This window comes from Calypte anna, chromosome 5A (genome assembly GCF_003957555.1).
Source record: "Calypte anna isolate BGI_N300 chromosome 5A, bCalAnn1_v1.p, whole genome shotgun sequence".
Taxonomy (NCBI): domain Eukaryota; kingdom Metazoa; phylum Chordata; class Aves; order Apodiformes; family Trochilidae; genus Calypte; species Calypte anna.
This window is the reverse complement of record NC_044251.1, coordinates 3,627,358-3,655,138: the sequence shown is the minus strand read 5'-3', so window position 1 is coordinate 3,655,138 and position 27,781 is coordinate 3,627,358. Positions and strand designations below refer to the sequence as shown.

Genomic DNA, 27,781 nt, shown 5'->3' with positions numbered 1-27,781 from the left:
CACTTCAGAAAAGGAAAAACCCAAGCACCCAATAATTTAAAAACCAAAATGAGCCCAAACTCCTACCAGCTACCAAACACACCCAGTCAAATGAGATTAAACTTACCTCAGATATGTATAGATTCCTCTGGATATTAATACTGGTCTCCCTACAATACCATAAACTTACTCATTTGCCCACTAACAATGTAATGAAAGTCAATGTCAGGACAAAAGTTGACAAGCCATATAAACAAATCTATTCAAGCATATTATGGTTTCTCCTTCTCATTTCACTGACAGTGATGCACACACTTTTTATTAACAACAGGACTATGGTACTGAGAGCTGTGCTTTTTCAAAAAAAAAAAAAGACAATTTATTGAGAGCCAAAAGAGAAATTAATTAATCCCTAGAACTATAAATCATTGAGTATGAAGGGTTCACTCTCATTATGTAAGAGACAAAATACACAGAAGTGAGGCTACCTGAAGCCTGTTCTACTAAGCTGTTAATTCTAGCACACTACCTTTTTATATGGACAACATATTAAAAAAAGAAAATCCTCACTCTGGGTTAATTAGTGGTCACACCATTCCTTCACATCAGGATTTTATAAGAACCAGGTACTTTGCCTTAAAAGTTAAAAGAAAAAACTGAAGCTTTGAATTGCCATACCAAACCCAAACAATCATATGAAATCAAATGGGCAAATGAGTTATTATATCTTTTTGCATAAAAGCCCCACCAGCCTTTTGCAACTGATCCCACTTCCATCTGTTTAGACAGTTCTGAAATTCTACTGCCCAATTGTCTCATTTGTAATCTTTTCCCTTCTTTCAGACTATTGAAAAAAAGAGTTCAAAATTAAAGTCCAGATGAACAGCCTCCTGATCCAAATTCAATGCATTTTGCCTATTTAAAAAAAGCAAACACAACCTCAAACAAAAAACAAACAAGCAAAACCCCACAAAAGCCACTCCCCCCCACAGAAAAGCAAGACACCAACAGTAAACATGGAGACCTGGGTGAAACTGTATTTAACTACACAACCATGATGGTTTCCCTCCAAAAGCAAAAATGACACTGCATTCACATTAAAAACTCTTCAAATGGCTCACCCAGGAGTGAAGGATGCAGGAATGCCCTAATGCAAATGCAGTTACATCCCAGAGTTCTGTTACTCAAGTTAGTTCTGCAGCCAAGCACCACCAGGAAAGATGCAGCTGAGCAGCAGAAGCTCTGTTTGCAGTAGGAATACCATAATCCAGAGGTACCAATTCAGAAAGAAGGGGATAGTTCTACAGAGTGGATGCAGATGACAATTAGATCCAGCACTCTTAGCCCAAGCCCACACATGCCTTTGCCAGGAATATGCAGTGTGAACTTCATAGGAAATTATGTACCTCTGAAGCTTGCTCTGAAACCTGGAGGTTCTTCAAGCCATTACCTGTCTGTATCACTTTGTTGAGGCAAACAAAGAACCAACAGAAGGACAATAGTTAATCACAAAGAAAAAAGAGAAAGAAATAAAGCACTAACAGACCTGCCAGCAGCAGAAACACCAGAATAGAGTTTTGGCACCTGTACTAAGACAGCCTCCCATCTACATTGGTCGTTTATAAAACTGCCAGCAGCATGAACTTCCTACCTCAACAATAAAAAAACCATTTATTTATCTACAGACACCTGTTCTGCCAAGGAAAGTTCTATTGTGGGACAGTGACTATCTTACTAAAATCCTAAAATCAGGACCAAGTCTACAGGCTGATGCTGATTTACAGGTATTTTTAACCCATAACATATATCCAGTTGTCCATTGCTAAAAATGTGAGCTCTTGCTTGCACACCCTAGTGAGGCATTACAAATCAAGGAAAAGGACCTAGCATTTCCCCTCCCAGCCTGACAATGTACTCAGCCTGGGGATGGTGAGGTGGGGGAACTCATGTGATAGGACAGCCAGAGGGAAGGCAGACAACTATGAAACAGTCTATTTTCTCACTTTCCCTTCCCCCCACCCCCAGTTTAGTCAAGTCACTTCCCCTACTATTTTTAGTTGTAACATCTACAATGGTTGCTTCAATTATAAAATGGGTTAAGTTGCCCTTTCTGTGCTGAATCCAGCATCTAAAAATACTGCTAAAATGATACCACCACCCCCAATAACTCAAAAATCCCTTCAGAGCAGACAGTTTATCAGAAAGTGTTCCATGGTCACAGAGGGAGAGCTCCTTAAACATCAACTTCCTCACTCCTCACACCTGCCCTAATGACAAGACCTTGTAAGGTCTACATCTTGCACTTAACAGCACAAGATGACTGCTGTTTCTCCCTTCAATTAAGCCACTGGGTTCTGTATGTTTATAAAGTACCTCACACTTGACCAAAAAAAAAGCTTTTTTTAAGCTTCTTTGCAAAGACATGCAAACCTCCAGCCATTACTTTTCAATATCCAAATAACAAGAAGCCTCATTATACAATAATGCAGTTAGATTCTTATTCCTAGTGAATTTACAGCAATGAAATATTTGACCTACATAGCTTTCTTGCTACCATAACTCAGAACAAACAGATTTAAGACTTCCAGTAACAATAATCATTTTTGGTTGAATCTAGAAAACAAGACCTCCAAAGTGACTGAGCCACCAGAAGAAAGTTTGTGACAGAAGTTTGTTAATAACATGGTCAATCCAACAATTCCAGAAGCAAGGCAGCTGAGGAATCTGCAATGAAGATGAATAACAAATCCTCCCCGACAGCTCTTGGCAAGGCAAGTTCTTATATTATAGAGCAGTGAGAAAATGAAGACCATCAAGGAAAGAATGAGATGTCTTTCAAAGGAAGGCCACACAAAACCAGCAAGAGCAGAAAATACTTACAAGGCAACCTAAATCCAGGCATTACAAACATGAGACTTCCCCACTGAACATAAGTTTAGGAAACAAATTTGTCAGCACCTAAGAGAATATGGAAGATGATCCATGAAAGTTTGGTTTAACCACACACTGCTCTGAATGGTTCTCACTTGGCTTCTGAATAAATGTGTTGTTCCCTGCTACAATTTTTAAGGGTTGGTACTACTAAAGAAAATAATTCTATCACAAGCATCCTGAAGTGTAGGTGGTTTATGTTGCAGCACGCATTTATCACCTCTCACTACATTTTATGGTGAAGTTTCAGCTTCTAGACCATTTTCTCTATAAAATGTAGAATGGCAAACTGGGAGGCCATTTGATGCTGAACAAAATGCTGATTGTCCACTTCTACCCACTCACCTCTACCTATTGAGCATCACCATTGCACAGGAGTGGTATCAAACATTTTGATATTTTGAAAACTTCTCAAAAACTTTACTCAAAAGACTAAGTTCTGGAAAAGCAAGACAGGCCATTTTAAAGGAAAAAAATCTGTTTGAAAGGTCCCTATACAGCAGGGTACATTCTTGTAAACTACATAGCTGTATGTCCTATTTCAGGTGAAATATTTCTCAGTAGATAGTCCCTTGTTATTGCACCCCCCAGTTTTCCTAGCAGGAAGAAATGTTGTTTAATGGCAGTTTTGGGTCACATTTGCTCTTTGGCTCTGAAAAGATGAAGTTTCATTTCTTAGAAGTTAACTCAGCACGTTTTCACTATTTGCCAGCTAAACCTTCTCATCAGATATAACCTAAAGTCATTCAAAAAAAGCTGAAAAATTCACATAATTGTAATATAGTATTTTGAAGAGTGCACAAATCCAAGAACTACAGCCTAATCAGCCAGTGAAATAATGCAATGGCTTTGGTAAATTCCCCAGCCACAAGCAAATCTGAAGTCCAGCCAAGAACCCAGAACTTCAGATACCTGCAAAAGCAGCAAGTCAGAACTTTCTATCCAACTGTAAATGTGCTTTCCAATTTCAGTCCACATATCTTTTGATGACAAAGAGGTTAAAAAACTACAGACTATTAGCTGCTTAAGCAATAAAAATCTCATAAGATTATAAAGGTTGGCATTTTCAATCAGAAGATGAACTAGAAGATGTTAGGCAGACTCTTCATGAAAAGAAAGCAGGACTTCAGAATAATCAAATAGGCAAAACCCAAGAAGGGATTGTTTTGCAGGTTGTGGAGGAGATGGCAGCTGAGAAAAGCTACTGCTTCAGCAGCAATGAAAGGGCATTAAAGAGTAAAGAGAATTAAATTCTAAGACATAAGCCATAGCTCAGTGATATTTGAATAGCACAAGCAGCAAGTTATGGTGAAGGAAATACATACTTTATGTCTCTGGAAATAAACATTCCAAGGCATAAACCATTAATGAAAAAAATGAAACAAAAAGTCCAAACCAACCAACCAAAAACATAAAACCCAAGTAAAAAAAAAAAACCAACAAAAAAACCCAAACAACAACAAACCAACTTGGGTATGGAAAAAAATAGCCACAAAGTGAGTGACAACACAAAAGCCCCTGACTTTCTGCTACAGCTAGGAGCACAAGTGATTTCTTATTGCATGGGTAAGCCTGGAGTGAAACCAGCATTCCAGAGCAGAGAGGGGCAAAAGGTGAAGCAGTAACCACGGGCAAGTTGGTAAGTCAGGTTGGCCAGCTGGAGTGGGACCATGCTTATTAGCTGCAAGCTCCCACATCCCTGAAGGTGTTTACAAAGCTCAGAGACAGAAAGGCTCATGTGATGCTCTTTAAAAGGACGGCCTGAACTGCTGACCAAGGAAAGCTCCCGCAGAGACATCCCACTCCAGGCATGACCACTACCTCCCTCCTTCTCCAAGGGCAGCACCCTCCAGCCCTCACCGACACCCCCCTCCCCAGCACCTTCCCGAGCAGCTCCCTGACACTTCTTCCCTTAGCCCCACATGTCCCCATCCTCCTCCTCCTGCCGCCGCGGGCCCCACCTCCCCCGCACACCGCGGCCCAGCGAGGTTTTCCCGTTCCGCGGCAGCACCGGCACCGGGCACAGGCCGCGGCTGTGATCAGCGGCAGCAGGCCGCCCGACCGGCATTGTGTCTGCCCGCCTTTCTAGCTCCAGAACCTCGGCGGGCCGGGCCCGGCACCGCCACCGCACCCCGCCGGGCCTGGCCGGATACTCACCCTGACAGCTCCGCCCGGCTCGGCGGCGACAGCGGGAGGGAGGCGCGGGGCGGGCTGCGCCGGGCCGGGCCGGGCCAAGCTCCTCCCCGCCGGCGGGCGGGGCTCGGGAACCGCGGCCGCACCTGGGCGGGGAACCGGGCCGCGCCGGGGCCACACAGACAAAGGCGGGCAGGGCCGGGCCGGGGCCGGACCGAGTGGCCCAGCGGGCACGCCCCGGCGGTGCGGGGTTTGCCCTGCGGAGGGGCTGGAAGGACCACCGGAGCGCAGTGTCTCCGGGACCCAGCTCTGGAGTCACATCCCGTTCTGGTCAGAACCACCATCCCTGCAACAGAGGTTGCTGCGGGCACCCGGAGCGCGGAGCAGAGCTGATCCCGGGCCACTGCCGCCCAGCTATCCCTGATTAAAGAAGGGAGCAGTTCCGAGACCCGCAAGGAGGAAGGAGAAACCCGGCCCCTTCCAAAGGAGGTACAAAGAACATCCCGGCACCATCACTGCGTTCATGTTCTGCTGCCAGACCGGGTAATGACAGGCTCCGATGGAGCTGATTCATCAGCAATCTCTCTAGCACATCACTCACATTCTGGCGATACCTTTTCTACAGTGACAACAATCAAAAAAACTGGCATGGTGGAAATCAGGTCACAACAGCTTCCTCCTGAGAAGAGCAACAAGCCTTATGATGCAAGGCTACCTTTCTTTAGACATGTTTTTAGCTGGTTGAAGAAAGAAGCTTCTAGGCACTACAGAACCACCCATGCTCCCCACTGAGTAAGCATCGAAGTTACTTTTTCCCCTATCTCCACCTACCCCGTGGCAGGGAGGCAAACCCATGCTCGACAGCTCCTGTCCAACATTTGCAACAACCCAACTGTCATGGAGACAACCCCAAACAATGCTCAGCTGCTCGGGTCAAGAGACTCTTCACTCAAACAAACCACAGCAATGCTGCCCGGTGCAAGGCAATGTTTAAATTAAACACCAGGGTTAACAAGGCCTTCCCAGGTCACACTTTACAACTCCAGTCCTGGAAGATGAACCACTGGAACAGCCTACAACAAATCACCAGCAACACCAGATTAATCTTGGACGATGACATCTTGATTCTGTTACAGGTGCAAATGGCCTTAACACTCCCCTACTCTGGCAGAGTAATTTATATAAATAGTTTACAAGCAAATTAGCAATACATCATATATAAATATACAGAGATTATTTATGTACAAGTTTATATTTATATACAAGGAAAAGATGAGAAAACGAGGTCTGTTCAGCCTTGAGAAGGCTCAGGGGAGACTTTCTGACCATGTTCAGTACTTCCAGGGCAGCTCCAAAGAAGATGGAGTCTCCCTGTGTACGAGTATCCCATGGACAAGACGAGGGGCAATGGGCACAAGGTGCTCCTGGGGAGATTCCCGTTGAACACAACAGGAAAATTTATTACCTTGAGGACAGTCAGACCTTGGAATGGTTTCCCAGGGGAAGTGGTGGATTCCTCCACTTGGGAAAGTTTGAAGTCTCAGCTCAACAAGGTGCTGGGACATCTCATATAAACAATATTAAAAGGGTTGGACCAGGTGATCCTTGAGGTCCCTTCCAGCCTAACATTCTGTGATTTAAAGTAATAAATCCTACACAACCAAATCTTCCAAATTAGATACTTAAGACTGAGAGACAGCTATGCCTACTCCACAAAATAATCAGAGCAGTTTCCAATTGTATGAACTATTCAAGGTTTTCATAAGTCATTCAGAGGTGTTAGTCTACAGACAATAAAATATCTGGGTGGCAACAACACAAAAAGTCGACTGAAAAAGCTTAAAACATTCCAAGTGAATCCCACCTGTAAATTTATACATAGTGCTGCATAAAACACATAGAGATGTATAAAAGTGAAACAAATCTTCACATGACACTGGAAGTCAGGTTTCCTGAGCTACCTATGAAACAGGAACATGACCTGAGTGCTTTAAGGGACCTGTGTGGGAGAGGAGCAGCCCCACGGGGGTAGCTGGGGGCTGCAGCAGCTCAGGTTACATTAACTGCCCCTTACCAGGGGAAGGACAAGAGCCAGCATGGGAATTACATCCCTCCAAACACAAGTCACACGTGTCCAAGGATCAGGAATTGCAGTCTGGCACCGTGCATTCACTTCTTTCATATCAGATTATCAAATGAGAAGTCTTGCATTAGTATGGGTTCAAAACAGTCTGACCAACTCTAACGTCCCACACTTCTGAAATCCAAGTTTCATTTGTTTTTACACAGATATCACAAATAATTTATTCCATGGCAGATCCTCTAGTTAATGTTCCCAATCTTGTATTCTTGAGAACTACCCAAAACAATTTTAGAACCAGTTAGAACCAATGGCTACTTGAAGGCCATTTTCTGGCCTGAAAAAAAAATAAAATTAAATCTACCTCATCCTGAAGCACAGAAAGGAAAAAAGAAATACAGAAGTCACATCTATAAGTCTTACACAGGAGAAGTACTAGAGAAGCACAGTTTAAAAAAAGGCCAAGCCTGGGTGGGGCAAGAAATTCAAACTAAATTCTAACTTTTGCACAGCCAACAGATCTAATATAAGCTGCCAAAGAGTCAAAACTATAAAGGCAACTTACACCCACTCTTTTTTGTGACTTGACCCCAGAGAAAAGTTTAAATTTTACAAGCAGCCTTCTAATCTACTTCAATATTTGAGACTCAGTATTTGGAACTATGCACCTTTACAGTTTTGAATCAATGTGTTCCTTGAAAGTCTAAATGCTTTCTTTTGATATAGATCTCAACTCCTTCTCTGATACACAAGAAATAAGCAAGGAATATCTCCTACTGATGGTAGCCCAGCATGCTGGCAACACCTCCTCCTTTTCTCATCTACAGACAGCCACTTTTAACAGTACTACAGATTAGCATTAGTGGAAGATGTAACATTAACTAAAAAAACCAAAATAAATTAACCAAAAAAACAAGCAAAAAAGAAATAATATAATTTGATCACTGACACACCTGAAAGCTACTATCTTAAGAATCACAAGACCCTGACTCAGAAGCAAAATCAAATAAAACAGAAAGGTGGGGGGGACTACGATACAGGGGGGACACATTCCTCTCCAGGCACCTCTACAATCACATACAGGAGAAGATTCAATAGAAAGCACCTCCTGGGGAGGGACCCTGGAGACTCCTGACCAACACCTGCGCTCAACAACAGAGCTGCAGATATGGAGATGAGCTCATAAATTTCCATTCCAAGATGGGAATCACCTCAGGGAACATCTTCCCCAGGTCACTTTAAAAGGGAAAGCAATCCAGAATCGCACGGTCGGGGCATAGAAGATGCCAGGTCCCTCCCTCTCTCTCTCTCTCCCTCCCTCTGCTGAGGGGCGTCATGGAGAGGCCGAGCCCGGCTCCCTCACCCGTGCCCGGGCTCACATAGCCGCCCACCCCACAAGCACGGCCCCAGCATCTCCCCACCACACCTGGGCCCACGGTGGTGACACGAGAGAGGAGAGGGAGCTCTGCGGAGCAGCCCAAAGCCGCCGCTCCCTGCAGGCCCCAGCGCCCCTCGCCCGGCCTAGGCCAGCGCCGATCCTCCAGCCCTCACAGCGCGGAGCAGGCCGCGGCCTCCCGCCCTCAGCGGCCACAACCCCAGCAGCCACGGGAAGGGCCGCAGGCGAAGCCGGTGGGACCGTGAGGCTCCCGCTGAGATGTCAGCACCGCTGGGGACCGTGCCTCCGCCCACTCCCCTGTGAGGCGGCGGAGGCAGAGGCCCAGCAGCGGAGAGAAGCCTCTCCCGCCCCTCCTGCGGCCCCGGCGGGGAAGGGAGGAAGGAGCGGAGCCCTCAGCGGGGTAGGGGACACCGAGAGCTGCTCTCACCTGTGCCCCGGCGGGTCTGCGCGGCGAGTGTCCGGCCGCTCCTCAGCGGGGTTTGAAATCGCTAACACCGCTCCCACCTCTCAGTATCCTCGGTGCCCATTGGCCCGCGGCGGCCCCGGTCGCCCCGCCCCTCCGCTCTCCTGATTGGTCAGTTTGAATCCGGCAACCGTGACCCGGGCCCCTCGCTTCCCGGTGGCCGCCGCCGGCAGCTCCCGGGGCAGCGGGCAGGGCCCTGTGTGTGTTCCTTGTCCCCCTTCTTCCCTTCGCTCCATCGGTACCGGGAAAGAGCCCGCGGTACCGAGGGGGCACAGCCGGGACCCGCGGCAGTCGCCGTGTCCGCGGTGAGGAGGGTGGGGAGCGGCGGGGACCTCGGTGCCCGGTGGCGGCCGTGCTGGGCCGCAGAAGCCGCCGCCATCTGAGGAAGGGGAAGGGGTAGCGGCGGCTGTGCCAGGAGAAGGGCGGGAAAGGGGCGAGGAGGAGAACGGGGGGGCCCTGGGTGCGCTCAGGGGGTGGGAACCCCCCAGCTCCAGGCGTGGGGCCGTGAATTTCCTGACGCCTTTAATACCACGCGTGGGTGTGCCAGGAGCAGCCGTGGTTTGGGGATTCTGTGTGTTTGTTTCTTCACTTCGGGTGAAGAAAGCGAAGGGGAAGTCCTAGGGGTGGTCTAAAGGGAAGGTAAGGGGCGAGAGAGTGGTGTCAAAACCCTAATTAATCTTGTAATCTCCTCCCCACCCCGCCCTGTGAGCACCATCGATTTGATTAACAAGTGATTTTGTTTGTGCATGAGCTCAGTGAAATCGCTTCTGCACTTCTGTGTTTTAAGTGAAATGAGCAAGAATAAAGCCAAAATGTCTTAAAACTGTTCTGGTCCTGCTTTCATCAGCAAGGGGCAGAATTGGCTACAAGATGAGCACCAGTTCTGCGTTGTCAGTAATTAGTGCAGGTATCATTCATTATTCAGCCTTTTGCAACACTTAAACTTTCAACGATTAAAAAAAAAAACCATAAGGGGATCTTGAGCAAAACCCCTTAGCTTTTCTTCAGTTTTATTTTCCACTGGGCAGAGGCCTGACTCCACTATAGTCCTAATACTTTCCAAAAAGAGGAATATCTTCATCCATTCCCATGTTCAAATGTTAACAAGAAGGGAAAAAAAGCAGGGTGGGGACAGGGTAAGAGTTATCACAGAAGTGTGTGACTGTGGATGTTTGGCTCTCAACACAAAAATCACGTGTTAAAAATCAACAGAACCCAGATCCATTCCTACCTTCTTGCTCCTCTCACATGAAGCAAAGTTGGGGTTCTGAGCAAACACATCTGGGAGCTCCTCTTTCAAAGGGGAGTTCAAATAACACGCGTGATTCACAACCAAAAGGCAGGCAGAGTGGTTAAGAAAAGCTAAATTTATATTAAATTATCATCAATCCCTAAAATACTGAACATAGTGGTTAAATAACTCCAGAAAGTCCAATGTCTCCAGTGAGTAACGTTAAAACCATTACACAGGAACACAGGGAAATCACTTAACGTTAGCTCAGGACAGACAGGAGAGAGGTTTTTTTCTTTTTACACAGTAAATCAGTGCTCAAGAGATCATCCCCCAGGGGCCTTTCTACATTCTTAATATCCTAAGTGCAACAAGGGTCTTCTCTTCTCCAGAATGGGGCACCACGACACACCCACCTAGGCAGCATCTTACCAGGTCTGTCTTTAGCAAAAAAGAAACTCATTTCTGCCCACCCCACTGAGAGAGGAGAGGCTGTGGAACATCTTGTCACTCCTTTTCACCATAAGCATTTGAGCAAGGGGGCAGAGAGCTGTTATGAGTGGTTGTTAGGCTGGAGTGTACAGGGTCCTAAGAAGCAGCAGAGTTATTTATCAAGGTGGAGATGACAAGCACTGTGTGCTGCTGAGAAGACTGACTGGGATTTCCTTTCCATCCTGCAGCTTGCAACTCAGTGATTATTTTTGACAGGCTGACTGAACCTCAAGTGACAGGTCTGGGCAGATGTTTCCCTTCACCCCTGTCCCACCTCAGGATCACGTAAGCTAATGGGACAAAAAAAACCCAAATCAAAACAAAGCCACCCAAAACCCCAAAGAAACCTCGCTCTCCTAGAAGTCAGAGCCTCCCTCCCCATCCACCCCCTCTCTCCCAGCTCTGATGCCCCTGCCCTTGCACGTGGTTTCTGTTCAAATCTATTCTTCTGCCTATGCTTGAGCCCTCTGGTGTTGTCCCTGCATGAGTCAGCTGGGACAGGCAAGGGCCATGTCACTGATCCACACTCCTTTCTCATTTGCCAGTCAAGTCCACACCTCAATCCAAAAGTGCCTCTGCCCAACAAAAACAATGATCCCCAGGCTGGAGTCAATCAAATAAATAATTAAATAATAATCTAATTAAAAAAAAAAAATCAATCTGGGAATAGGGAACATAAACACAGGGAAATTTCCAAGCCTTAGCTCCAGTTCCTTTTCCACAGGAATAGACACCAGTCAGCCCAGTGGTGCAGCTATGGACAGGGTTTCAAACCACCTAGCCAGATCAAAGCTGTAACCCTCCCCTTTCTGCAAAGCTGCTTCTGCTGTAGAAAGTACAGCCAACCCGCTGGCAACTGTTGTGTTTTTCAGGGGTAGCAGGACTGTTAGTATATCAACAGGATTAGAGCAGAGTAGGACGGATTTTTTTTATTTTTTTTTTCACCAGCTGGAAAAACATGGCAGGGAAGATCCACCCTCCTCACACCCTTAATGTATGCTTTGCTCTCTGTATACCACGGGTGGGAATGTAATTGACCTCTTCCCAGGAGATAAAGAGGTTACAAGAGTTTGCCATGAAAAATCTTCACTGTAAAGTTCTGCTTCCAAGTATCTGGCCTAACACCTAATATTTTACCATAATGGCATCCATGTGACTTGAAGGCTTAATGTAAATTTAATTTCTGAAGAAGCATCAAGAGGTATTTTCTCCATCTTTTTTTTTTTTTTTTTTTCCTCTGAACAAACAGGTGACAAGAGAATCTGAAAATGTGGTGACAGTGGTGACAGTCCTTGGGAGCATGCAAGCCCCAAGTCCAGATGCTGCTGGGGTGTAAATGCAAGGGTAAGATTACACCCTCTAGGGGTAAAAAGCCTTGAAAGACCAAGAACAACCGAAGCTCGGGCAGCTGATGGAAAAATGACTCTGCAAGGAGAACTATTTAGTGGTAACAGAAGAGCTTGAAGTGCAATTCTATCTGATAAACAACTATTTTAAAACGTCCCTTACAGCTCCCTGATTTTTGTCTCCTATTCTAGGTCAAATGGGCTCTGGTAATAAAACAGTTTTGAACTGTCAGCACTGAGCAATCCCCTGGGAAAGACTCGACCTAGGAATTCTCTCTTCTCCCTCACTAAGGTAATCAATGGTCCCTACGACCAAAACAATTAGGACCTTGCAGAATTGGGACTGGTGGGGACTTGGCAAATTTCCTTTTTTTAAGTATCAGTTATGCAAAGGCAAGAGCAGAATTTTTAGGTCTCGCCGAGCTCCATTTCCTCCCATTAACTCTGCAGCACTAAGAACAAAACCATTCTCTTCTTCCCTCAAGAACAGCACTCTGACTCCAGTGCCCACAGGGAGCTGTTCTGAAAGGGCTGTTTGCTGCCTCTTGTTTTTCCAGAGTATAAAACATGTTTTAACAGGAAAGGGGAGAACAGGAGCAGTGTCCATTGCCAGCAACAGACGCAGTGCTCCCATCTGAGCATTCCTTGAAGTTTTTCACAAGCAGATGGGAAAGTAAGCAGTGATGCTCTTGTGAAGAGAATCACAGCAACTATGGTTACCCTCTTTATGCCCTTAAAAGGTTAACCTGATGCTGTGTCACTGTCCCTTGGAGCCCCAAAGTATACCCCATCTATTCCAAGACCTCTCTCTCAAGACAGAGACCCCTCAACACAAAGCCTTGAAGAGTACTGCCAGTGCTGGAATGACATGGGGAACTTCTGTGACCAGGAGCCAGTAATGAGGCAGCTCTGCTGTGTTCATGGGCATTGACTGTGAGCTGGATGGCACAGGACTTGCAGGTTGTCAGAGAACACAGAATCTGAACCAGATTCGGGCCAGAGGGGTCACTGCAGAAGTTAATATGGCAGCTTTCAGGAAAAAGGAACATATAAATAAACCACAGACAGTGAAAATGAGCCAAAAGGGTCTCTTTGGGTTCCAACCCACCCACCCTCCCTTCTCCAACCACAAAGCACAGCTGTCCAAGCTCCTTGCTGAAAGGCAGGCACAGTCTCTGGGCCCCTCACAGGAGAGGCTGGTCTCTGTGCCCCTCCTTGCCTAGCAGGCAGAGTCCTGTCTGGTTTTGTGCAGAGCAGAGGCTGGGGAGGCTACAAGCATTTCCAAAGTTGTGTGTGTTACTTTAGACCTCGCTCTCTGTGGAGGGCTCGCCTTGGTGTTTCCAGCCTGTGTCTGGGAGTGAGCCACACCGTTCAGGAGTTGCTGCTGCTGTGTGAACACTGCTGCATTCAGACTGTTCTTCCTGTAGCAGCTGCCCAGTTTCGGTGTCATCCAGTGAGCCAGAGCTGGCCTGGATGGAGACTGTGTCTGTCTTCATGCAGACATGGTCCCGGAGAATTCCTCCTCAGGAGCTCTGGATCTGCTTAAGGTCATCCCACTCAGAATCATCACTGGATAAAAGGCATATCCCCTCCACAATTTTGATCTTCTCCTTGGTGTAGCTGTGGTCAGGACCAGTCTAGGAAGCAGAAAGATGAATGAAAAAAACCCCCCAAAACCAGAAAAACATAGCAGAGAGCAAAGCAGAGCTGGAACACAGACAGTGAAGCAGACAAAAAGCCATTGGATCTGACTGTCACAATGGCAGAACCCATCCTAAGTTTCCCTTCAATTCTTCACCACCCTCAGATGAATCCTCCTTAATGAAAAATCTCTCATTCCAAACTCCAGGAGCCTTCAAATCACAGAAGGGGAATGAGGATGAGCTGGCTTTTCTAGTTCACCAGCACCAGGGAGTAAGAGCAACACTAGAAGGAATACCACTGTTGAGTCCAAGTCTCACAGTGATAGCAGGGAAGGAGACTACAGGGAAACAACAACAATGAACAGAGGCTAAAGGGACCACACTGAGATTAAAGAGGTGGAATCTAACTCACTGACAAATAAGGAGCATTAGAGTATCTGATCTAACCATAAGAGTGGAAGGTGTGGAGAAACATACTTGGGTATATCTAGGAGCAGCAGAATTAAGAGAAAAATGGAAATGATTTAGATTCCCAGATAAATAACACTGGTTTACCTGTAAGTAGATAGGGCTAAAATGGCAGCAAAGTTTGGCAGATCTACTGGACAGCAACTTCAAAAAACAAAGCCAGGGAAAACTCTCCTCTGCATGAACCTTGTTGTGATCCCTGCTAGATGAACTAAGAGATCTACCAAATAGTCCTACAGAAATTATCTTATCCAAATGTCACGTACTGAATATTGAGCAGCCAAAACAAAGACCAAAGGATCTGTCATAGAAAACTGCCTATACTTTCCTGATAGACAGTAGAGCTGGTTTAGGAACATAAAAGCAGGGGAAAAAAACCAAGAAAGAGCAATTAGTAAGGGACAGTGCTTTAGCTGCACAACAGAGCTTGAGTGAGGGAGGTGGGAGCAAACATACAGAGCAGTGATACCTGACGTGAGGATGTGAACGGAAAGCAGAAGAGGGAAAACAAGAAGCTATCTGAGTGATAAGAAAGCTTCTGAGGAGAAAACAAAAGAATCTAAGTGCTGCAAGGTATCATATTAAACCTTTCCATCCAGTGCACACAGAGCAGACCTCTGCAGGGCCTTTCAAATGCTCCATTTGATAAGGGCTCCAGTTCTCTCCCTATCCCACCCCTTCCAGGAAGCGCAGAGCCAGGAGCTATGCAGGTTCCTGATCCCAAACCCCTTCTAGCTGCCTGGTTTCCTTGGAAACTGTCCAAAGCAACCTTGGTGCAACAGTCACTAACCAGGAGCATGTCCAAAGAGGACAATTCCCTTTGACTCCTGCTCTTTGAGGGCCAGCACCTGATGCAAACGAAATACAAGACACTGTGGGAGAGGGAAAGAGGCAGAGCACTACAGACAGGTCTAGTTCACTCCAGCTCTCGGGGGAAGAAGTGCTGCCAGTTCATCTCCATAGGAGTCTGAATGGAACCTGTCCTCCTATATCCTAGAAATAAATGCTGACAAGTTGTAAGATTTTCACATAAGACCTGTGATGCTTAACAACAGCTTGAGCTGGGCTCCCATCTGCTTCGTAGCAGCTCTTACCTCTTTCTTACAGCACAACTGGTTGTACATGGCTGGTTTGGGAACTGCTTCTATCTTCACCTCCTGGGTAGATGTTCAGTACGAGGGGTTAATGTAGGTGAGGTTGCCCAAGGCAGGGTCTTTGAACTTGGATTTACTATGCCTAAAGAGAGAGAACTGTCAGAAAAGACACAAGGTCCTACTGCCAGGATAAAAAGTTCCTGAGTGCTCAGTGAGCAGAAAACTCCAGCAATCTTCACTGACCCTCAAGAGACAGAATGCTGCCTTCACCTGGCTGTTCAACTACCAATACAAGGCACTGCCACCATAAAAGTTATACTGGCAGGAACTGGTGAAGTTTGCTGGCAGAAAGCACATGAGTTCACGCAGGTACTGAGACATGAACTATCTCAGATTTCTGTCCATAATTCATAAACCCTGCAGAAAATGTTGTCAATAAGGCTTCCAATAGTAGACTTGCATGCTCAACACTCCAAAGGCACAGAACTCAAACTTTGCAAATAGTCATCAAACAGTGCTTTTCATGGAGAACAAAGGGATTGTTAAGTGACAGTAAAGAAAAATTAAGTGCTTTCAGGAGCTTTCTTCTCCTACAAACCTAGATTTTCACTACTGACCAGGAGAGGGGAAAAAAAAATCACTTACCTATATATAATTAAAGCAGCAGTAAGCAGCAAAATAAACAAGACACTAAGAAGACCTCCAATGATGTAGCTGACATGCAGTCCTTCTCCTGAAAGTGAACAGCAAAGGTAATTAATGCACTCTACTTTCACTGGATAATACTGACCTTGGTGTAATACCCAATACACAGGTTTCACACCTCACAGAAGTTTGTGAAGTGTCAGCACACCAAGGTTTATCACAGGGTTTTGTTTGGCTTCAAATTAAACCCAACATATGATGACCACTCCTCCCACCCAGGCCCCAGCAAACCAAGAAGCATCAAGATATTTGTAATGGGGTTGGATAAGGGTGAGTCAGACCCCCTTGCTGAGAGCTTGCAGTGGGGAACAATTACCCTACTCAACCATCCTCAACTAAACACAAAGGGAATGGTGAAGAAGAGTATCATTAATGGGAAGAGCCCAAAGGATGAGACATGGGATGAAAGAAAACAGAGCTATTTTTCAAACGAATGTGTCACTTGGACAAGTCCCCATGTGGGCTAATGAATGGCTATGACTAAGGTTCATCCTTATGACACACTTTGCTCTGCTCAGAGGGCATTTGAGTAATTCAGGTTTGAGTTTCAGAAACTGGTGTTTCAAACACTATGGACTAGAATTCCCTGGGTGTAGCGGGATGAGCCTTTCTTGCTCCTGAGGCTCGATGAGCTGCTGATCTCTCCATTGCCTTGCACAAGAGTGAGCTGCTCTCTGTGGGTGTGAGTCCCACCTTTATTGGCCCCCTGGTAATAGGGGGCCTGTCCTAACCAGGCACAGGTGGACTCACACCCACTCTTTGGCAACTCGAGGCACCTGGTTTATCTTGTTTCTCTACACCTGGGCACATCTGGAGGAACAACTCATGTGGAGAAGAGTTAAAGAAAAGGAACTCACCCATGGTTGCCAACACTGCCTCATTGGAATGGGCACACAGACCTCGCCTGGCATCTTTGTCAGAGTAGCTGAATGACAGAAGGACAGTTAATTACTCAAAGTAGTATCAGCAGTATCAAAGGTACCAAAGGCAACAGACAGGGTGGAACGAGCTACCACTGATATCCCTTCCATTTCCCAGTTCAACAGTAGCCTTCTTTTCTCTTCACAAATCACAGACTGTCAGGGTTTGGAAGGGACCTCTGAAGATCAACCCAACCAATTCAACCCAACACAACCTCTTCTTCAGTGTCTTTCTGTATCTAGAGGAGAGGACTATATACATATATATAAACCTTTGTGTGGAGACACATCAAATATAGGTCTGCTATATATTTGTACCTGAGTCATTCCAGATTCACCTCTCAGGTACACACATATGCCTATCTATCAGTACACAGCATTGATGCTGAATCAAAAATCAGAACAACCCAGAGTCAGCACAAAGATCTTTGTCTAATACATCATATTCAACAAAGTGCAAGTTCTGCCTTGTAAATAACCCAGCTATATTTATTACAGAACATAGTTTTTTCCTGGGCAGTAGGAATAGCAGGCTGTAAGGAATTAGCAGAATTAGCAGAAAAAAAGTCTCTTAACTACCTGCATTGTAATTTAAATGCTAGAGCTGCAAAGGTTCTGATCTGCCCCAAACTAGCTATCCCTTTGAGGCCAGGGCAGAACCACTTCCTCAGATGTCCAAGTCATGTCTGAGATGCCTCAGTGAATTAAAGCAACAGCCTCTTGGCCAGGGAAGGGTACATTTGGATGATGTCAACCAGAGGGGGCTTGCATGCTGCACCGTGGGCAACCTGTGATTTTCACACCCCAATTCCAAGAGAACAAGAACACTTACTTTCCTTCCACTGCTTCCAGAGATGTGAGAGGTTTCGCTGTTGAGGTACCCACTCTGCCAGGTGGTGTCTGACTTCTCTCACTTACTCTAGTAGGTTCAGAACCAGGGGGTACCACGCCAGGATCTAGAAAAAGAACAAAATAAACAAGCAGGATGCCAACTTTATGAGACAGATGAACAAGTCTGGTAAGCTATAAAAGGTTCTGAAGGGTCCTGTACGAGAAGCTCTTCTATCTCAAACCCAGCCAGCACAGAATGCTCACACCCGCCTCACTTTCAGTATATGACTCTGTAGAGAAATAAGATAAACCAGGTGCCTCGAGTTGCCAAAGAGTGGGTGTGAGTCCACCTGTGCCTGATTAGGGCAGGCCCCCTATTACCAGGGGGCCAATAAAGGTGGGACACACACCCACCAAGAGGAAGCTCACTCTGGTGTGAGGCATGGAGAGGTCAGCAGCTCTTCAAGCCTCAGGAGCAAGAAAGGCTCTTCCTGCTACATGACTCTGCATGAGGTTTTATACAGTGGAGGGCTCCAGATGTGCTGGTTGCCACTGCATAAGTAGTGTCAGGGGGAGTTACTACCCAAGTAACACTCAGCAAACTCACCAGTAGAACAGGGACGCCCATCTGGTTCATCTGGACACAAAAGTCAGAAGCCCTGGCAAAGCAGAGACAAGTGCAGTCTCCATTGTTCACTCCACAAGCATCAGTACCTGGAGGGAACAAGCAGTTTTCTAAATATGTTGCAGATTACCAGGTAGGAGCTAAGAGCAACAACCTTCTTTCTAGCTCAGCCAATAATCATTCCTAGAAATCCAGCAACTTACTACACCCTGATGCATGCCCTTCATCTGACTGCATCTGTGATGGCAACAGCCAGGTACTGGTAGGATTAGGGGAGTATTGAAAGGAAAGCACTGGAAATTTTTAGGGAGGAGCCCAGTCAACACAGTTGCAAAGACTGAAAAACAAAAAGCTAACATTCTGTTTTTAAAAAATGTCAGCTGAACAGCATAGAAACTGACGTTTGCTAATCAAAGCTGTAACAGAACACCGTTAAGGTGTACTTGACTGAAACATCACAGGCAGGCAAGAAATGTGTCCTGGGAAGATGCATGAACAGTGAATACAAGAAAGGATGCCAACATCACTTCACATCTACAGTAGCACTGTAGCTCCAGAGTTCTTTTTTGTCTGCAGATAGTAGTTGTCTGAATCAAGGTCCAACTATTTACCTGTCTGTCTCTGAGGGGAAACCACAATGATATCCATCAGTCCTTCAACATTGGCTAGGATTGTCTCTTTGTTCTGCCCAGAGTACTTGTCCACTCTCTGGATAGATTTGGTTTGCCAGTCAGTCCAATATATCCACCTGTCCTGCTGCTCAGAAAAATCAGTCACTAGCATATTTAGCTGCACAGACAAAAGATGCCCATCAAAAACACATCCTGATGGCAGAAGGCCTCAGACAAACACCTTTTCAACTGCTTCCCCTCACAGGACTGTCTTCACCTCACAGGAGTTAAGAAAAACTTCCTTTGTTAGGTACACAGAGGAGCTCAGCTGCCTTGGTTTCCCCAGACTATAACATTTTGCTGCCCCCAAGCTCCACTCTCCAAACTCAACAAGACACCAAGGAGAACAGTGGCAGCAAAATAATAATCTTACCTGTGTCAAAGCAAAGGGATGTGACACCTGGCTGACCAACACTTGCCGTAGCTTTCCATTGAGATCACAGCTCTCTATTTGATCAAGATGTGCATCCACCCAGTAAATCCTGGAGGAACAGGCAAAGAGGTGAGCTTCCATCTACACAATTACTTCTTTACTTTGAAGTCATTCATGAGCCAAGATGGATCAGACAAAAAAAAAAAAGAGAAAAAAACCCAACCCAATCCCACAATGCTACTCCAATACACCAAGCTAAGGATAAAAGTTCATTATGTCCCTTAACCCTATGCAACTGTAAGAAAAATCTCTGACCTCCTCGTGTCATAATCCAAAGTCAAGCCATTGGGCCATCCTAGGTCAGTATTAATCAGGATTTTACACTCAGAGCCATCCAAGTTTGCCCGTTCAATTTTTGGCCCCAATCTGTCCAGAAGAGGTACCTGAAGAGGAAAAAGGCAAGTATGAGATGAAAAAAATATTTCAGTAAGTCTAATGGAAGTTTTAGTTGTGAATTCAACTTCCAGATTCTTCAGGTTCAAAAAAGATCATGTGGTCTGCAAGCTTGCTTCTCCCATATATCTGCCCAACCTTAAAATTAACCTGATTAATTAATTAAACATTAATTAAAAAATTATTTACCAGCCTCCACCACTGGCCTTTATACTCTCGTTGCATTGATCTTCCAGTAACCCACTTAAGGAAAGCAGATCACACTTTTATTCAAGACCTTTAGTGCTTCTAAAGCAATGGCTGGCAAGCTCTTTCCTACCCAACCTATCTGCAGCACCACAAGGCCTTATGATTCAAAAGCAAAATCCATTACTGAAAGACTTCTTTTCTGTTCCCGCTTTTCATAGCACAGCTGATGATTCACACTCAGTGCTTTGAAGCCAAAATGCCACTAATGTTACAGCTTGCTTGAGATCAGCAATAATTTACCTGAGGAAATCCTTCTGACTGAACTCCAGTTGATAAGCAGAGAGATTGAGTGCAAATTCAACAGTGATGTGAAATTAAGAAACAGAAAAGGTCTAGACAGCCTCATTCTCAGTATTTTTGTACCACACCTTTGTTTATCCTGAGGATATAATAACTAAACAAAAACACCAGCCAGCTCCTGCAAGCTCTACAGCACAGCAGGCAATTATCTTGTTCCACTGGCATCCAAAATCAGGTGTCTAATTTCAGACTTTGGCAGGACATAAAACAATGCCACCAGAGAGAAAGATGACTGCACAAAACCAAAGAACCCAAACGTTGTTAGATATGCAAGAATTGCCATGTCATCCCAGAGGAAAGAATCTCTCACCCTCCAACAGGGTCCACCACAATATCTCTAGGTCTGTCCAGGTTCTCCCAGATTAGAACAGTTCTCATGGTCCCATCTGTGTTGGAGACCTCTATCCGATCTGTTCCTACAAAAGTCAAGAAAGAGAATGAGAGAGAGATCAAAGACCTCTGGAACTGCAAGAGCTAAGGCAGAAAACATCCATACAACAATGTGTAGAGAGACATTGTCAACCAGGTGCCTTGAGTTGCCAAAGAGTGGGTGTGAGTCCACCTGTGCCTGGTTAGGACAGGCCCCTATTGGGCATGAGCAAGACCAGGGGGCCAATAAAGGTGGGACACACACCCACAGAAGGCACCTCAGCTCACTCTGGTGTGAGGCATGGAGAGGCCAGCAGCTCGTCGAGCCTCTGGAGCAAGAAAGGCTCCTCCTGCTACACTTCTACCCTGGAAGCGCTGTGTGGTGGCTGGAGTCCTGAAAGAGACCAGCAGCTCGTCGAGCCTCAGGAGCAAGAATGGCTCCTCCTGCTACAACAATGCATTCTTCCCCCTCACCCATTTCTGTTCACATCTGGAAGACAGGTAAGAAATGTGATCCAAAGCATCACCTTCCCTTAGATCTCAAGTCACCCCTGTGGCTGTCACTGATGCAGAATCCTGTATATTTGTGAACCAGCTCTTTCATAAGACCCCATGGTATCCATACAAGCATGAGAGATCAGCTAGAAAAGAACTGCCTCTCCAGTAAGGTACATCTTCCAAATAAAACCTGCTGCACCCCAAGATACACTGCTGGGAGATACATCAACATACAGAATCACAAGTTCTGCAGAGGGACAGGAGCAGTGCTTGACTTGACCAAATCCTTTCTGCAGAATTAGTAGTGAGGATACTACAAAGAGAATTAAAAGTAAGGATTCATCTCCATTGCCATTTTGTTAGAAGAACATGAGATGAAACTCCCCTTTTTGCTAGACAGAAACAGGCACATCTGGAATGAGACAGACAGAACTATCTAGCTGCTTTTCTGTTTCATTACTCATAAGGAAGAGAGAAGCTTATGTAAAGCAAAGGATCCCAGTACCTGCATCAGTCCAGTATAGCTTGTTGGTGACCCAGTCAATTGCCAGTCCAGCTGGACTTTCCAAGCTGGTGTCCACCACAACCTTAATACAAACAAAAAGAAAAAAGCCTTAGTGAGATTAGACCTTGGAGAAAAAGCACTCGAATTCACTACTTGTTCACAATCAATGTTAACTTTCAAAAGGTAAAAGCCCAAGCAGAACTATGCCATATGAGAGAGAACATTAAGGACTTCAATGTCCAAAGAATTCTTCCATTTGGAGAAACATCTATTTTTCATATCTGTTCAAACTGCAACTACAAACCTCAAGCTTTGTTCCCCTTATTTATGACAACATTAGCCTAAGGGCATGTGCAAAAAAAGCATTCCCAAGGAGTGTGGCTTGTCTTCCAATGTAGTACATGACAAAGGATGTAATACTTCCTTTCAGATGCTAGGGCTACAAGAAGGTAATTGATGATAGCTTAAAAATCAACGTGCTTTTTGTCCCAGTTCAAGGCTTGTATACAAGCAGAAAATTACACTGAATTTGTATATAAAGTGTTCAGTAGTCTCCGGGCTCTTCTGAGCCAGAACTAGTCAGACTAATAAGCAATAAATTCAGCACAAACTGCAGCTCCTTAAAAGGCCAGGGGATCCCAATGACTCCAGATCTGATACCCAAGGAGTCTCCTGACCAGACAACCTCCACACAGAGTTCACACTGTATCTCCTGGCTTGATCCATCCCATTTTGCTCGGCTGATTGAGTCAGTGCTAACATCTGTCCAGTAGACATAATCATCCTTTGAGTCCCAGTCTAGAGCCACAGCACTGTGAATGTCAGCGAGGGGGATGACATCATCTGAAAGGTCATCAGTGTCAAAGCTGATCTGACGGATGTCCATCCTTCAGGCAAAAAGCAGGAACTTGTCAAGACCTGATCAAAGGTCGAAAGGTCTTCTTTTAATTTCTCTAAGTTCAACAAGACAGCAACAGACACACACAATTCCCTGCTATAGCCAACCTTAGCCACTTACATCACCTCTCATTGGCAGGTCACAGCCTGGGATTTTACTGGTAGCAAAATGGGGGGGTGGGCAGGTGGGGACAGAGGAGTAGTGAGTTGTGTTCTGGGGGTAACCTATGCTGAGGGAACACAGCCAACCACCTTCTTCAAAGAATGGAGTAGACCTCCCTCCAAATCAAGTAGCTATTTAAGAATAGCTCTTGAGAATCTAGGAGATAGTTGGCCTAATTCTTCTACATGGTTGCAAACCAAAAAAACTATGGCAATCAAGACAACTGAAATTTTTGTTCATCACTGACACAGCTCCTATGGGAATTTCAGGGACAGCTGTGACAGGTAGCATGGCACCACCAGCAGCCCTGAAACAAGGATCCAAGGATTGAGCTTCCCTGTATCCCCATCCATCAAGCCTAGTAAGGACAATGGGAATGCATCAAAAAGGTGAAGCATCCTCTGGCAGGGAATACTCTTAACTCAGTCTGTCCAGATGCACCTCCTCGGAAGCAACTCCCGATGCTTATTCCCACTGTCAACCCTCAGCCACCCACTGAACATCTGAGCACACAGGCTGAGGTCCCACCTCACTTACTCTGGGCAGAGGCATGGCTGCTGGTCTTGCGGAAGCCTGTAGGGCAGGCACAGGTGTAATCCTTGCTGCTTGGCAGGCAGAGGTGAGTGCAGCCCCCATTGTTGGCCCCGCAACGGTTTCTCCCTGCTGAAGTAGCCAAAGAGAAAAACAACCACGCATAGAACAAAGAGTAAAGACAAGAGAAAAAAAACACCAGCTGAGGTGTTAAGAACTCGTCTACCCAGAAGTTAACTGAGAGCAAGGAAATGGATCAAATAAAGCACTAACTCCCTTTGTAGGGCTCAATTCTAAAATAAAGCGTTTTAACTCAATCCCTTCTAGAGCACTGCGTGGCAACTGAAGAGATATAAGAGAGGTGTCAGGCATGATTTTTTCCCCCTTCCGAAAAGATCTTGCCTAAATAAGACTCAAGGATTCCCGACTGGAAAGGCTTCTCTTCCAGGTGTCAGCAGGGGGAGCTGGGGTAACACTAAACACAAGGCTACTGGGCTGAGGAACCCCCACTGAACTGCCAGAGGGACCAAGTTCGGACACAGCTCTGGATGGAGGGGGTGTACGTGTCAATACACTGGCTTCACAGTTACCACCTCCCTCATTTACGGGTTGTTGTGTGGTCTTCTAGTGGCAAAAAATGTTTGTCTACACTCTGCAGTTATCTGCTGGCTGGCGCTGAGGATGCAGTGTGTGGATGTCCATCGGGAAGTGGAGTTTGTTGTGGATGATCTCCTGGTTCTTGCCTGTGAATTTGTTGGCACTGTTGATGCTCTTGGTGTGCCAGTCTGTCCAGTACAAACTGTCCTCAAACACTGTGATAGCAAATGGGTGTGGGAGGCCTGTAGCAGACATTCAATAAGGAGATATAATCAGAGACAACAGGATTCAAGCTCGGGGAGACAAGGAAAAGAAAATTCTTTCCATAGCCCCTTAGACCTTGCCACAGTCAACCTGCCCAAATCCACCTTACACTAATACAACAGACAATTCTTTCCTGTCCATCAGAGACTGAGTAGCAAGACCTGCCCCCTCAGTGCTGGCAGAATTCACCCCACAGTGAAAGGAGACAAGCACAGAAGCCACCAGCCTCTGGAACCCAAAGCAGCACTGCGCTACTCCATTTCCTTCACTGCAGAGAGCACTCCCCATACATAACCCAGTTACTGACCTTGACTGGTAACAACCTTCCTGTTCTGCCCATCCAGGTCAGCCCTCTTAATGACATGGTGCTTGGCATCCACCCAGTACATACGATGTCCTGCATAGTCAATGGTCAGCCCGTTGGGCCAGAAGAGGTGTGTGTCAGCAATGATGTGCAGGTTAGAGCCATCCATGTTGGAACACTCAATGCGGGGAGCGTTGCCCCAGTCGGTCCAGTAGATAGTGCTGGACAAGGCAGAAAAAGACAAGCTACAAAACTCACCTCCCACACAACGCCCCCAGCATCACACCCTAACAGGACTGAACAGTATCAGTCCTGTGACCTCGAGCGGGAAACTGGCTCGCAGCCCTGAGGGAAGTGACAGCCAATAAGGTGACACCCAGCACATTCAGGCTGGTGAAACCATGATGAAACATGTATGATTCTATACATTGGAATGGGCTGCCCAGGGAAGTAGTGGATTCTCCATTCCTGGAGATATTTAAAAAGAGACTGGATGTGGCACTCAGTGCCATGGGCTGGGAACTGCAGTGGTAGTGGATTGAGGGTTGGACTTGATGATCTCTGAGGTCCCTTCCAACCCAGCAAATTCTATGACTCTGTGATTCTATGAACCAGAAGGGCCCAGAATAGGATTAAGGCCCTGAAAGCTCCCAGCACTGCCAGAGTCCCTAAACTGGCAGTACTAATTGAAGGCTGAACTTCTTTTTACCCAGAGCTTTGCAGCTGTGCTTGTCAGCTCGCAGCCTTGCTCACACCAGCACTGGAATCCTCCTTCACTGTTGGTACAGCCTTGGCTGCAGTAACAGAGGCAGCCACCATCCAAGGGTGGAGGTTTTCAATGTTCACCTGAAAGCACCTGCGTGGAGGGCTCCCTGGGGTCCTATGTTTTCACTCACCCTTCAATAGGATGTAGGGCAATTGCTCGAGGCTTCTCCAGATTCTGCCACAAAAGCACTTTCCTGTGAGTGCCATCCAAGTTTGCTACTTCAATTCGAGATGTCCCAGAGTCTGTCCAGTATAATTTGTCATGGATCCAGTCATTAGCAAGTCCACCTATTTCCACGGGAGAATTAAGCACAGAATAAGAACGGGAGAAGGATCTGCTCAGAAAATAGTTCCCTTTATCTCTCTGCCTCCCAAGAGGCCCAATTCAATCCTCCTGTCTCTTGCCCCATCAGCCAACATGAACTCCAGGGGGACAGTAATGCCACACCCATTCCACCCCACCCACTCCCTTGCTCGGGGTGATGCACTTCATTTTGACTGCTCAGTACTCACTGTTTCCTGCACACCCACCCTTATTCTCCCCCCACAGCCAGTTCCCAGGCTTTTGTCCTTCTTTTTTTTGTGTGGTGATGCACCTGGGCTCTCCAGCCCCATGGAAACCACCTCTTCCACATTGCTGCTATTGAGATTGGCCCTCATGATGCGATCCAGAGTGACATCAGACCAAAACACCAGCTCCTTGCTGTGGTGGAAGTCCAGGGCAATGGCATTCTCCAGGTTGTTGAGGAGCAGGGTGTACTCCGAGCGACGAGGCAGCACTTGGTGGATGTCAATCCTATTGGCAAAGAGCAGCACTGGCTCTGGCCCTGGGAACACACAGGAAGGCAGAATTAGAGGAGTTTGAGAGGGTGCTGTCTGCCATTCCCTTTGCACCGAGTCCTGGGACATAGTTTTGCAGTACTGGCAGCAAGAGTTTAACTTCCAAGTGCAAAGATGTTTTCACATCCTCAGTACCCAGTCCTAGCTCCAAGATGGGGAGTTTTAAACGTTTTGGCAAACATTCACTCAGCAAGAAGTGATCACTCCAGCTCCCACCTAAGCCCACTTCCTCTCACCACTAGGCAGCCACCTGACAGCTGGATTAGTTTCCTCTTACTATATCCATCTCCTAGCCATACAAACAAATGCTCTATCACAGACATGACACAGCTAAAATCTGCCTCAGACACATAGAAACTCAGCAGGTACTTTCACTACAGAGAGAAGAGGAAAAAAAAAAAAAAAAGAGAGGAGAGAGAAAAAAATAAGAAAAGTAATATTTACATTCTTTATATATTTTCTTATTTATTTTCTTATTTATTTTATTTATCATTTCTGAATAAATCTTAATTCTTCACATGGACTTTCTAGTTCCTCAGCTTCTACGTTAAAGGACCCAACAAATAAAATCTAACAAGTGTGTAGATGCCCTTAAAAAACAGCAGATGTCCATACAGCAGCCACTCACAGCATTCAGGACTGGTGACCAGCATCAGGGGTCAAACCATAAGGAGATGTGATACAACCTCACTGACTGGAAAGGTTAAGACACTTCCTGAAGAGAGACAGAGGCGGGAAGATGGGGTCCCAGGGTCTGGGTCACCAGGAATGACAGAGGACTAGAAAAAGAAGGCCAAGGGTGTCCTGCTGGCAGGGAAAGGAAACAGTGAAATCTCTCTCCATGGTCAAAACCACAGAAAATTTTCATGTTCACCAACAACCTGAGCATGTCTAATACAAATACAGTACTTTCTTTTCCTCACGTGTTGCCTTGGTGAACAGCTGCCAATAAAGCGTTTGAGACAAAATTAGGAGAAATGGAACAATACACACACACCAGAAAAAGCCTGAACTCCTTTTTACCCAGAGCTTTGCAGCTGCGCTTGTCAGGTCACAGCTCGTAGCCTTGCTCACACCAGCACTGGAATCCTCCTTCACTGTTGGTACAGCCTTGGCTGCAGTAACCTTCCTCAGCACATTCATTCACATCTGCATGGCACAGAGAAAGGGAGGAGCTTGAAGGTTACCACTGGATCATTCACAAGCCAGGCAATCTCACGGGTAGTGTGATTCTGCCTCTCATGCTGTGATATGCGCTGTATCATTGACGTCAACTTCAAGCACAACAACAAGCAGCAGAGAGGAGGCTGCTGCTCCAAAAACCCACCTTGGCATGACCTGCCATCTTCCACGGACTTTGCCAGCATTTTTGTGTAACAAACCTGTGAGGAGAAAGTTAGAGGCAAGAACCTATGCTGGGAATAATTCACTGTACCTCAAGTGTGGACAAGACATTCCAAGCCCTGAGAGAAGTCTCCAGAAGGGATAGAGGAAGGGGGCAGACAGGAGATGATGCTTGCCTACATAGGAGTCTGCTGTCAACAGCGTTTGAAGAGGCCTGGAGCCACAAAGCAGGAATTCAAGGGTGAGCATCAGCCCTGTCCTTCCCCCCACAGATGAGAGGAACACTCAGCCCTGGGAGGTTCAGGCTTTTAAGTGCTGCCA

The 27,781-nt window shown here is 46.1% G+C and overlaps 1 protein-coding gene, 1 long non-coding RNA gene and 1 pseudogene across 3 annotated transcripts in view; 1 reads left to right on the top strand and 2 right to left on the bottom strand.

Annotated features, from left to right (window-relative positions):
• Positions 1 to 9,040, bottom strand: part of CKAP5 (cytoskeleton associated protein 5) — a 49,568-nt gene extending 40,528 nt beyond the window's left edge. Inside the window, exon 1 of one of the 2 annotated variants that reach the window (XM_030452663.1) lies at positions 8,947 to 9,040. The gene's annotated coding sequence lies outside the window, so the exon portion shown is untranslated. Of the gene's footprint in view, positions 1 to 5,067; positions 5,141 to 8,946 lie in introns of those variants that run through there. The other variant, XM_030452664.1, reaches the window with a different exon arrangement.
• Positions 9,041 to 10,480: 1,440 nt separating this feature from the next.
• LOC115598445 lies at positions 10,481 to 12,647 on the top strand. The gene is made up of 3 exons (XR_003987658.1): positions 10,481 to 10,990; positions 11,955 to 12,049; positions 12,244 to 12,647. It is a non-coding gene; the product is annotated as an uncharacterized LOC115598445 (long non-coding RNA).
• A 705-nt stretch (positions 12,648 to 13,352) lies between these two features.
• On the bottom strand, positions 13,353 to 27,483 carry LOC115598428 (annotated as a pseudogene).
• Between the last annotated feature and the right edge of the window lie 298 nt (positions 27,484 to 27,781).